Below are 13,124 nucleotides of genomic sequence, written 5' to 3' on the forward strand. Positions count from 1 at the left end.
CGTGCTGAAATTATTGTTTGATATATAGAATTGGTGTCCAAAAGCAACACATGCGCTACGAGGGATGCCTTAGTGGAGGACTCCGGATGAATATCAAGCATCTAGAAATCATTAACGTGCACTGACAGCGCTAAGTGTACGGGTGTCTTGCAAGTTCCCTCCTTCAAAACGCAGTCATGGCGGTGATGGTTGAACGCACGTCCTCAGGCTCAGCAGCTCAGTGACCTAACCAGCGCGCAACCGTTGCGAGTGTAACTGAAGGTGTGTTGAAAGAAGAAGTGGTCGGAATTCTCATAACCTTCGCACGATCTTCTTTAACTCTCAATTACGCTTGTCCCCCTTCACATTTGATGGCACCGCGAAAGTAACTAGTCGACAGTGAAGAACTCCGTCGCTCCCGCCCCATGCAACTACGTCTCGGTCAGTGGTAGCCCGCTCTGAACGCTAGTAATGTTGCAGAAGAGAAGATGGTGAAGTGTGGTTGAGAGCAGCGCTCATCGTATGGACCACCCAGCGTTCGTGACTATCGCACAATGGGGAGATAACGCCGTTCCATAATATAAGAAAAAGCCTGCGGTGCGTGTAGAGGGAACAACCATGATCTGTCATTTAGGGCGAATGAAACTATAAACTAACAACACATAACACGGCGACCTTCGTGTCAGCGACAGTAGCAAAGGCGAAGCGTTCGAGCAGCCCTCTGCGTGACATTCAACTTCAAGGGAGCATCAGAGGCGCTTCCGGGCCGTTGACAGCAAGCGAGAGGAGATGCCGAAGCTGGTTGAAAGGCGGGGGCAGAGGCACTCTGTGCGGCTCGTTCACATCGATCCGCTGGTAAAGTGGCTGAGAGAAAGAGTGTCGGAAACACCCCGTCTCCGAGAGGGAAGCCGATCGAAGGAGCTGAATCCCACTGACCTGAAAGACGCTGCTGTTTGCGGTATAAGGCGTGCGCGCCTTGGGGCACACGAGGTATTTTAGATGCATGGCGCGCCACAAGCTGCCGTGCGCAAAAAAAAAAAAACAATTGTGGTGAGCCCAACAAGGGAAAATTCAGCAGATGTAGCGAGCGCCGCCTTTGAACAAAAAATGCATTCTTCGACGTCTTGCAGCAATTCGAAGTTAGCAAACGGAAAATGACAAATAACAAGGGTGAGACAAACGATTAAATAACACGATTCGTAATGGCATGGGAAAAACTATTTTGGGGATATTGAGGAACCTGATTCCTATTTCAATGACCATGGTGCAAAAAAAAAAAAGCAGTACGCTATATTTTTATGGCTATACTCCCTTCCAAACGATCTGAGTCATTCTTAGAGTCACCTTGCTAATATTCGCGCATAGCAATAAGAAACCGCAGCAAAGTGAGCATCTCTAGACTACGTGTTGAGCAAGTAATGCAAAACTGGTTGTTCTCAATTGTAGACTCCTCTAGCTCTTGCAATGTGCGAACTGTGTGATAAGGTTTGCGCTGACTTGTGAGCTTAAAATTGGCCCTGCGACGTAAATCACGCGTGAGGTCGTAACTCTTTCCATGGAGAGTATATGACATTGTATATATTTCTTACCGTACTTAGCGATCACCGAAGTCTTAAAATTTACCATCTTAATCTTCTTCATAAATACTCGTTTTGAGGCGGTGATGTCGCACCAAAGTGGCTATTTTTGGTCGCCTAAATGACTTGGGAGCCGGTCTGGTTGCAGCTTTTTTGATCGGATAGGAGTCCGAACTGATCCTATAAAATCGCCATTCTGAGGAAATGCATCCAAAGTACGATACCTCTGAGCGCTGTAAGCTTTTCGCACTGCGACACATACTAAAAGAGAGCACTGAAAGCGAACGAAACGAAGAGCGCTCTTGATCAAACCCGACCAAAAAGGCAGCGAAAATCAAAAACACAAAAGCCGGTTGATACAGTCCCCCCCCCCCCCCCCCCCACCTCCATAAAATATCAAGGGACACTTAAGCTCCTCTGTAAAGGTATAACGGCGTAGAGTTAATGGGTTAATGCCCATATGCGCGGAATGGGTTAATAAGGAATTTCATAGATCAGTCAGTCTTGATGTATTTCCTGGCGAAGTGGTGCAGCGATTAAGCGATGTGCCTTTGCCGCGTGATGACAGTTGCTGTGACCGGTGGGTGGCTTGTGTGACCCAGGTTTCTCTTCGCGAACAACCTCTCCTGACTAATCATATATTGTTTCACTCGTTCCTGTCTGTTCCTTCTCTGTCCGTGCTGTTTTAGAGCTTTTGAAAAATGTCAAACGTACACCAACTAGTCCGATCCGCCACCCTTCTGTTTAGGTTGTTGAGATTTTTGCGGGGTCGCAGCGGAGCACCAGACAGAGACGACCAGCGTGGCAGGCTTCTAGTTCCGGACTGCCCGTGCCGGGCGTGCGCCACGAGCACGCGCTGTCCGTCTTTATTTTCTTCTGTCGCGGGAACGCCGATCGCAGCGCCTGCGCTTTATAGCGTCACCGGGCGCTACAGGGCCCCCGGCCTAGACGGAACGTCGAAATATACGCGCCGACGGGGCAGAGATGGAGTAGCCACGGCAGGCAAGCAGGCAGCTGGAGTAACAGTGTCCCCACGGGGTCTCTACAAGGTCCGGTAAGTTCATGTCGGGGGCCGGGAAGAGCTGTCGGGTGGAGTGCACGGGCTCAGGTGGACGAGCCTGGCTGCTTCGCAACGGGCGAGGGATGCAGAAAGGGGATGGTGATGACAGCGGCAGCCGACATGAAAAGTCACCCAGGGAACGTAGTAGGCGCCGAAGTACGCCAAGACGGCCGCACGCAGCTCATCGTATGGCCGGCCGCCGAAAGCAGAGTAGGTGAGCCGACGCAGGAGGTCGGCCGGGAGGATGTCACAAAGGACTTCGTGTTTGAACGGCTGGATGGTGATGCCGTTCAGGTACATAGCAGCCTCCAGTTGGGCGAACCACCCGCCGACGCCTGCAGGCCGGAACGCCGGGAGCGGCGGGTCGAAACTTGGGTGCTGCCAGTACGCCATGCTGGAACGCCGCTGGGAAAGAAGGCACGGTTCGCCGGGTCACCACTGTTGAAGTTTGAGCGGGGTCGCAGCGGAGCACCAGACAGAGACGACCAGCGTGGCAGGCTTCTAGTTCCGGACTGCCCGTGCCGGGCGTGCGCCACGAGCACGCGCTGTCCGTCTTTATTTTCTTCTGTCGCGGGAACGCCGATCGCAGCGCCTGCGCTTTATAGCGTCACCGGGCGCTACAAGGTCTTCGTTCCCGCCTGTATTCGGATGGAGAGCAAACTAGTCTGGTGTAGGGAGCGGGAAGCGCATCATTTTGTCTACCCTTGAATATTTCTTCGTGCAATGAAGACTAGGTGGAATCGATGCTGTAAAACTTGCCGTTTATCTAAATGGTAATATGAGCACTAAAAAAAGGCTCAGAAAGAAAAACCTTGAGGCTTTTCACTACTGGCACGTAACAGTATGCACGGAATGTGGGTTAGTAGGAGCGAGAGAGAGAAACAATTTTGTTACGATACAGCATTGAGCTTCAAGGATGTACTGCGCCGTGGTCACCGAAGCCTGCTGGTCCGTCAGCTGGTCCGCGGTTAGCCAGGCCAGAGACGTTTAGGGAGAGGTGTAAGGGTAACGCGTGGAAATATTGGCAATGGGGCAGACAAACGGGGAATGTTCCAGGTTCCTTGCAGTCTCTTAATTAACTGCCATTCCAACTGAAAAATTGAAAACAATGTACACGACGATTTCAAAGCTCCGCAAAGGCTTCAAAGTTTTTAAGGTATTCATGACCACATTTTTAACACTACAGAGTTTAAGGCCCTGTTACACAGAAAATGCGGTGTCGGTGTTGTCAGCGTTGCAAGTGATAAATAGGGCAGCGTAGGAACAACCCTACGCCGCGGAGATGCACCCTAGGTGGGCAGGCTAGGTCGCCTGACCTTCTGGGGTCTTCTCAACCCACACATTGCATTGTGAGAAAACTAACGAGCCTGGCAGGTGGCAGTTAAATGATTGGTTGATCGCGAAAGGTTTTGCTCGGGAAGAGCGACTTTTGTGGCACAAAACCCACCGGTGGCAGCACCTGCCATCGCAGGGCAGTGGCGCACCCCTTAAAATCTGCACCTGTGCTCAAGGAGTAACGTGAGGACTCCCTGGGTCCTATGACTGTAAAGTTGAAAATGACCAATTCCGCATACATGGGCATTAACTCTGTCGCTTCATATCCTTAAGTCGTAGCTTAAGTGTCCCTTCAAATTTATTGGTCTCTCGTGGAGGAAATATACTCAAGCTTTAATTTTTTATTCCTCAAACGTCCCCAAGAGACACTAAATGAGGGGTCGGCAAACAAACAGGTATTAGCATGAATACAGATCTTCGATGGCGGTTTTAAAGTGACTGAAGTTGGTGATGGCAGCGACTTCAGAAGGAAGGTCATTACAGGCTCGGGCTGTTTTGAGGAAAAAAAGACTGGTAATATGTTTCGGTGCGCGTTTTCACGGTGTATACGGAATTAGGGTTGCCGTTATGGGAAGTCCGATGAGCGTATGATACGCATAGCTTCGTGCTTTAAAGTATGATATAGTTTATGATATAAGGAAAGACGGGCGATTCTGCCGCACATGCGTTACGTGTTGATAAGTCTTTTGTTGTATTGGATATTTTCCAAAACGCACGGCAACTAACTTGCCGCCTGGAGAATGTCATTGCATGCAGAACTGCTCGCTGACACCTTAACCTACTTCCTTTCGGACGTCATATAAACGGCGAGAACACACCTTCCTTTTTTCGCACCGCCACTTCGAGTCTTGTGAAGGAAGCTCAAGATGCGACACTCGTCGACAGTTGAAGCATTAAGGCTTCAGCTCTGCTCGGAACGTGCACTATATTTACGGAGAGGCGCTGATTGTTGTTCTATAGCGGCATTCGGCCGTCTACAAAATCTGACAGGGGCTGTGTTGTGCGACGTCGGCCGAACATTTCTAACCAAATTCACCTCTGACGGCACTCTGCTTATCTCATACTAAGGCAAGTATGAAAATAGGCAGGTGACAGTCGCGGAAATGTAGCGGATGTCATGCCCTAAATCTATTTCCTTTGACGGTGACAGCATAAGGAGATGACGCGTAAATCCAATAAGCGCGAAATTTGCGTCTCTGTTTCAAAACTCAGTTGTGTTGCCCAGCACGTTCACTTCTTGACTACGATCTACCTAGCCATGCAAATATTAACTTTACTATTTATTTGTCTTAGAACGAAGTTACTAGCGTAACAAAAACTATAGTCGCCTGCGAATGTAATGGTGGCTAGTATGGTCGATTCCGTTCTGCTACCTGGTGGTTCAAAAAAAAAACAAGTGCCCCCAAATTTTAACATGAGGGGTTGTAATAAACGCCCCCTGCTGAGCGTTTTGTAGATTTTGATTTTACGCACCGCATTCATTGCTTAAGAAAGCACTGCCGACCATGGAACAGGTGCACAAGGATCGCAGAAAATAGCGCAAAAATAAAACTTGAAAAAATCAGAGAAAAGAGTAACAACCAAAAAAAAAAAACTCAGAACCAAAGACGACGAAAGCGGATAACGCACAACGGAATAATATATCTCGGCCATTCGCAACACAAAACATGTCCATTACTTCGCTGATTTGAAAACAGTAAACCATTGAAAAACGCATGTCCGAAGCAGGTAAAAATAAAACCAAAGCAAACGAAGCGTAACATGCCAGCAGAGAAATCTGAGGACAAATTTAAGGGAAAGGTGCAATTCCGGAGCGCCGTAGCGTATTGTCACATGCCGTTGACGCAGGTACACAGACAAGTGGTTTGAATTCGCCTTTTTTACATGGCCGCCCTTTGCGTGCGCGCCTGTCTTCCTTTATGATATTGTTCACAGCGCAACAACAACGGGAAGAAACGAAAGACGAAAGAGTAACACAATCAAGCGCTGACTATCAACTAGTTTTTATTGAAGAACACAAGGGGTATATATAGAAACACTTATCAAGCACAGATACGTTTTCTGGAAGGCACGTGAGAGTTCAGATACCTCAACTCCCTCTCTGATAAGGCAATCGAAGGGCTGCTGATACATAGACTGCCTTTCTGATGAATATAAAAGGCCTCCATAATCTCTCGTGTTACCTTATCGCCGTGTCGGAACAGGATGCGCGTGTTACCATAATCCGGTACACATTTGCATTCCTTGCACAGAAACGTAGACTGTGCAAGGTGGCCACCTCTTGCCCTCCTTTCAGCATGAGCTTTCATATGCTCGCATTGGCAGTTCCTGCAATGGGCGCCTGTGTGGGAAAGGGGTTCATTTTTTCTCGTATTTTCATGCTCAAACAGGCGCTTGTTCACACACCTGCCACACACCTGCAAATGCGTATCGGATTATGGTAACACGCGCATTCTGTTCCGACACGGCGATAAGGTAACACGAGAGATTATGGAGGCCTTTTATATTCATCAGAAAGGCAGTCTATGTATCAGTAGCCCTTCGAATGCCTTATCAGAGAGGGAGTTGAGGTATCTGAACTCTCACGTGCCTTCCAGAAAACGTATCTGTGCTTGATAAGTGTTTCTATGTATACCCCTTGTGTTCTTCAATAAAAACTAGTTCATAGTCAGCGCTTTTTTGTGTTACTCTTTCGTCTTTCGTTTCTTCCCGTTCTTGTTGCGCTGTGAACAATATCATGAATACGTACCAACTCGCCCAAATTTCTGCCTTGATGTCTTCCTTTAGTAAAGCGACCAGACGTCCCGATTCAGGCGGGACATGTCCCTCTTTTGTGGGCCTGGTCCTGCTGTCCCGCCAGCATGCTTGTGGGACGGCGTTTTGTCCCGCCTTCGCTACACTGGCTACACGCGCTCTGCCTAGCTCCACAAACCAGCCTAAATAATGGCAAAAACAAGCCATTGCCAGGCGGCTCGCGGAAAAGCGCTCGCAATGGCGAGTCGCGTCTTTTCTCGAACTATAGCTAGATCTAGCCACAAAAACTTTTAGTGTGGGCTAGTTAGTGAGCCGAAGTTAAATCCGGGTACAAAAATTGTTTGCCTATGCTATAGTTATGCGTTTGTCCATGCTCTTCCCTCCGCGTGCTTGCGTTTGTTTGTTTTAATGCTTCTTTGTCACACCAATGATAATGCCTGAATGGAAGTGCAAGTTCAACGGAGAACTGGGTAAAGAGTTCCTATTCCTGAAGAAACTGAAGTCGGAGTACGATGTCCATTGCGAGAAATGTGGAAGAGACTTTTCCATCGCCCGCATTGGACGTCTTGAAATTTTAAAACACATAGGCACCGTGAAGCACAAGCGGTGTATCGTACTGAAGAAGCTTTTCAGGCAAGAACATGCCCCACCCCCACCTTAACGTCCCGCTTTGGGGCCAGAAGAATATGGTCACTTTATCCTTTAGTTCCGCTCACTGTTAATTGATTTTATTGCCGGAAGGCGACGCCTTACATAAGGCCATGTGATGCGTGAAAATGATGGGATAGGTACATAAAGAGCATAGATGACACAGCCAGTATAGTAGAACTCATGCGTAGGGAAGTATCAGCACAGCGCGCAAAATCAAGTTTGTTTAGTTTTTCTTTTGATTTCGTCAACAGTCAAAACATAAACAGTCAGCGGCAAAGGCAGTTAGGCACCGGGTGCTGAAGTACTCTCCGCCAAGTTTCCTTATGTGATAAGGTTCTAATGTGATAAGCTTCTAAGTATCTTTGTCTCATCAAACCATGCCGCACATCCTTGACACTGGCATGGGTAACAAAATGTGCGTACTTGTCACCCTGTTTTTTTTTTATTTTGTGGTATTTTCTCCTAAATGGGTATTGATGGAGCGGCTAGTTTGGACGACATAAAGATTCTCACGTGTCAGGGAAACAAATTATGCCACTCCAGTGAAACACTTCACAAAGTGAATTTCCTTATTTTACTTTGAACGGGTAAGTACTTGCGCGAAGAAGACGGGACAGAACAAAGGAACACACACGACATATACAGAGCGCTTTGTACATGTCGTCCCGTCTTCTTCGCGCAAGTACGTGCCCGTTCAAAGATGAACCAACTCGCCCAAACAAGAGTTTTACTTGAACTTATTTTTCTTGCATCCGCGTTTTGGGCGTAGCCAGTGCGTGGGTACAACTTTTCCAGTTCGGTGGGAGCCGAGAAAAAAACAGGCACGGCGTATTGTGCTTGCCACTTTTTTGAGATTGTACGAGATTATTTGGACGTACGGCACACCTCAGGCCTAGGCGCGTTTTTATGACCTTCTGCCTGTTTTCTTCTCTTCCCGCACTTAAGTTTTGAACGAGGGCTTCACTGGGCGTACTGTATAAAAAAATTGGGACGTAACTAAAGAAAATTCTTCCAATTCGTTCAAGTCGACTGTATGAAAACCAGACATGTAACAACAATCGGCAAACGTATCAAGTACAATGTCACAGATGTGGAGTTCCTGTCTCAGGCAAATAAATCTCAACGCAGGTGAAACACTGACATAAACGTACGGCGCTGATGTTCTAGCCTAGAATAGTCAACTATCAGCTTACAGTAGTCAAGGGGCACACGCACCGGCCGTAAGAAGCCCTGCATCTTTGTCTGTGAACGCAAACGTCATCAGTCTTCCAGGGACGCATGCTGGTCTCCTCAATCTTGATTGCTCGTTGGGCAAGCGCTGAATGCAGTGTTGTATTACACTATAGTCAGATAAGGAACGCTGTTGCAACACAGCCCCCACCATAGCAAGGGGAGGAAAGGGGAGGAAAACTGAAATCGCTCGTTCTTCCCCTCCGACATCTGTGAAGTGAGCGCAGAATATGAGCAGGCTACTGGTGGCATCAGGGCAATAAAGAGTGAAAGGTGCTCTTAACTTGCGCTGGCGATGAAGAAATGCCTCCGTAAGTGTGCTCAGCAGCCTCTTTTTCAGCCTCATTTGTTTTTCCCGACTTAGTGCAGCTTCATTAAAAGGACGAGTTGCGCAATTATTCGCGCAATGTGGTCTCTATGAATGGGGGAATGCCGGGAAACGATCAGAGGAGATAGCAGTCATCCTCGTAGAGAGTAAGGCAACCTCTATTTCGTTCATAAGCTCCTCCGGAACTCCATTTTGTTAATTGTTTGTTGCATTTCGGAGCCCACTTCATTGCACAAGTCAGCTATGCCGCGGCACTTGCGGTGTGGCGACAGAGCTCGCGTGGGATTTTGTGAGTGTCAGGGCGTATCTGAATAAATAGGCGTTTTATAACGTTGTGAACCTTCATGCAAAAGATGGCTTCATTCAGTAGGTTGCTTTTCTTCGAATGAAGCAATGAATGACCACTCATCTGGTGATTAAACAGAAAAATTGAAATGGAACATTTCGATTAGTCTTTGGTAGGTGCCGATAAGGACGCCGTTTAATTCAAGCGAACATGTGGAAGGCGTATTTATATTGGAATGACATAGAGTGGAAAGTGAGGAACCGGAGAAAAAAAAATCTTTCATTATATATGATGAACCGGCATTGAATGGTACTGAAATACATTGCAATAATTTAAAATATTTCTTAAAATTGACGATGCTGCTGTGGAGTACAGCAGCGGCTGCAAGGACATTCCGATTGGTCGCGGTGTATATAAAAAAAAAAGAATGCAGATTATTGGAAGGGATGGCTAGACGTTGAGAATTATGACTGAAACGACTTAACTTACAGTATGTGCTCGGAGGCAGTATAATCAATATGTTACAGCGCTTGCAGATGCCAAGAACAAGGAAATACTGAAATATTTGAACGTAATGGTGTTCGTAATCTTAAGGTAAGGTCTTCTTTTTTTCAGTACATATGTGTTCGAAGTGCGTGTTTATAAACACATTGAAATAAGTGGCAGAGCAATCACATCACTTGAACCTTTCATTTCCAACATAGGACATCATGTGGAACTCTTGCAGGTAGCTCACAAAAAGCAATACAGGAACTAGTCTATCAGCGTGAACCAGCGAGAATGGTTCATAAACCTCGTATTATCCACGCATTCAGAAAGTACGATAAAAATTCTGAACTATAATTATTGTGTTTCTGATGATCCTTTTCTTAGTATAATTGTAGAAATTTGAAAGATTTCCTATAAAAAGATAACAGCATAAACAAATTGTGCCTTTTCGGGGATTTCTCAATCTACAAGGAGGAAAAAACTACAAGGAGGAAGTTAACAGGTGACCGATAAACCTGCAGGCTCTTAAATATTTTTTCACAGAACGGCGTCTGCACATGCATTTTCTAGGCTCGTTTCTAGGTCAGTCCTTGAACATGTGAAAAGAGATGCCCTTTTGATGACGAACTTATTCATTCAATTTCAATTACTTCACAAGGCACGAACAACAACATCAATATTACCATTTGAGTATATTTGATGTGTAGCAGTTTCTATCAACGGCCGTGAAACAAACATGCACATTGTAATACATTCGAGCAGTCCAGCAAGCGAGAGTGGTCAAGAGTAATGCTTAGCTTTAAGTAAGTGAAACATTTCTGATAGATATGCAATATCTTTCTACGATTGTTTAATCATCTCTCTCTCCTATCTAAGCCTGTTTCTGTTAGTGTCTCAAACTGTCTGAATGTCGAACTCGCTGTCTGAAATGTGTTTAAACCAATTATTTACCCTACAGAAAACAAGTTTCAGGGCGCGCATGCTCTCGACGAAACCGCTTATGTTTATTGCACAAATTATATCACAATTTTCCTAACATACGCGAGTCCCTTCTAGTCCCTCCTGTGCGCACGTCATCCCGTTTATTCAACTCCATGAGCATCCAACGTTTACACGGATCAACTAATGCCTTTAACAAATCTTTTTTGCCAGCCGCTATTCAAGACTGGAATCGGCTTCCAGAATCGGTTGTCATTGAAAGCCATCCAGAAAGGTTTAAAGAACGTCTGATGTGTTATCTTGCTGTATAAATGGTTTCATTTCCCTTTCGTGACTTTATTTCTCTTTACGCTTTTGTTGTGTGTGTGTTTTGTTTGTTCTTTTTCTTTTTTTCAATTCTTTTTTCCCCACCAATGTGAGTCATGATGAATGTACTACTCCCCCCCCCCCCTTATGTAATACCCCCTCCCAGGGGCCTTTAAGGGTCAAATAAATGATGATGATGATGATGACCTCTAAGTTGCATACTAGTATTCATTGAAACTCAAAAAGAATTGATTAAACCTTGGGCATAGCGTTCCTTTAAACCAAGCCAGTTAACGGTCTCTGCTTCGGTCGTACTAAGTTTTTCGAATCCCTGCACTTTCCGAGTCGCTTGGTCAGCGCTGCGCGTGGCCGTGTTTGGTGTCGGCTACAGGCGCATTCGTGCAACTTCCCACAACTCCTGGCGCAGCGGTGCAGCGGTCAAGCGGTCAAGCGATGCGCCACTGCCCTAATGCAAGGGTATTAAACAGAGGCAGCTTCGAACTCACTGGAATGTACTTGGCGCGAACACGTATAGCTTTGTAAAATCGCAAGGAATAAAATTTACGGATGAGCATGCAATGCGACGCTACGTTTCTGCGTCGACAGTGTGAGTTCGTTTCATCCTCTCGAATGCGCTTTTAATCTTCAACTTCTTTATGCGTCTTTCTGCTCTCGTAATGCTCCGCGAGGGGTGCCGTGCGCCTCCTCTTTTACCATTCTGAAACGCTAAGTCCTCACACCGAGGCTGGCGGGTCCGGAGCAAGAGCTTGTTCCTATCGCTCCCGCAGGAAGCAATGCTGCGGAGTGCCTCCAAAACTCACTGGAACAGCTCCAATAACTCTAGTGCCTCCTCGGATCATTTCCCTCTCTTCCTTTCGCCTTTCACTTTCGCACACCTTCACTCTGGCCAGACAAGACTCCGGTCACAATGCCCACAACAGTGTGTTTTGCGCAAACCTCAGCCATACTGCTGATGTAGTAAACAGAAGAACAAAACGCAAATAGAAAAAGTAATCTTAGACAGTAATGGCAGAATCAAATTCTTGAAAAGAATGCAGTGTTAAGCAACTTTAACCAAAGCTGAGGTTGGAAAAAAAGCCCTGCGCAGCAGACGGCTGCAACAGAGCGACGATTCGGCGACGCAGTCATGTATCCTCGCTCACTGCTGATTTTGCTACAAAACAACCCACAAAACCAAGGTAGAACCTCACATTATCATCCCAGGTCGGCGAGGTTGCTCTTGCAACGCAAACTTTTGCGATTAATCATTAACTTAACTGTCACCCTCCACGGTGCGCAATTTTCTCACAACCGGGTGGGCAGGTTTTGAAGACGCTACAAAGTTACGTGACCTCGGCGGCCCACCTGCCTCCTATGTCGCTCCTCAGGGGACTTTTCGTTAACTTTTCACCCACGGTAAACGACGTCGACAACGCCGACGAAGGCGACGCTGACGCAGGATTTTCTGCGACACGAGCTCTTTACGCTATCGCGTTAGGATCGCACAACACCACAAGCGCTCACCACCCAATGAACTTCTGTATACAGTATGACAGAATACACAGGAAACAAGAAAAGGCGAAGAAAATTCTTGAGAAACAAGATAAAAGTTACGAGGTTTTCGCATCTCTCAGGCCAAGAAGAAAAAAGTAGTAACTGTGCCATTCTCCACCACCTTCGATTCTCCAAGGGGTATCGTCTGCTCCTGAACTCCTTGACAACGCATGATGCCGTCAGCTCAGTGCGGAAAAAAATATGCAAAGCAAGAAAACGAGAAAAAATATGGGACACTAAAAGCATCACCCTTTGCTTTCCTCTAAGCCAAATCATCTACAAAAAACAAGTGCTGACGTGCTTCTGTGTGCGCCGCCCACTGCAAAACAATTATAACATCCTTAAAACATATCAAACAGAGATACGCTGATATCATTATGCAAATGTCTGTTGAATGCCTTGACTGATATGAGAATTTATAATGGCCACGAAATAATTTTCGGCATTGATGCAATCCTTCGCGTTCCCTTTACGATAGCGGCACCGTTTCGCAACGCAGTAATATTCGCCCACTTCGTCGTGAAATACCCGATGCTGCCTAAGAAGAACGAAAAGGAGATCAGGTGTCCGGTCTGTAGGACACGAAGTGATTTACCCCAAAACATTAATCCTTCCAGAGGCTAAATATAAGTAGAC

Source organism: Amblyomma mixtum, chromosome 1, assembly GCF_055824585.1.
Source record: "Amblyomma mixtum isolate Tamu chromosome 1, ASM5582458v1, whole genome shotgun sequence".
In the NCBI taxonomy this organism is placed as follows: domain Eukaryota; kingdom Metazoa; phylum Arthropoda; class Arachnida; order Ixodida; family Ixodidae; genus Amblyomma; species Amblyomma mixtum.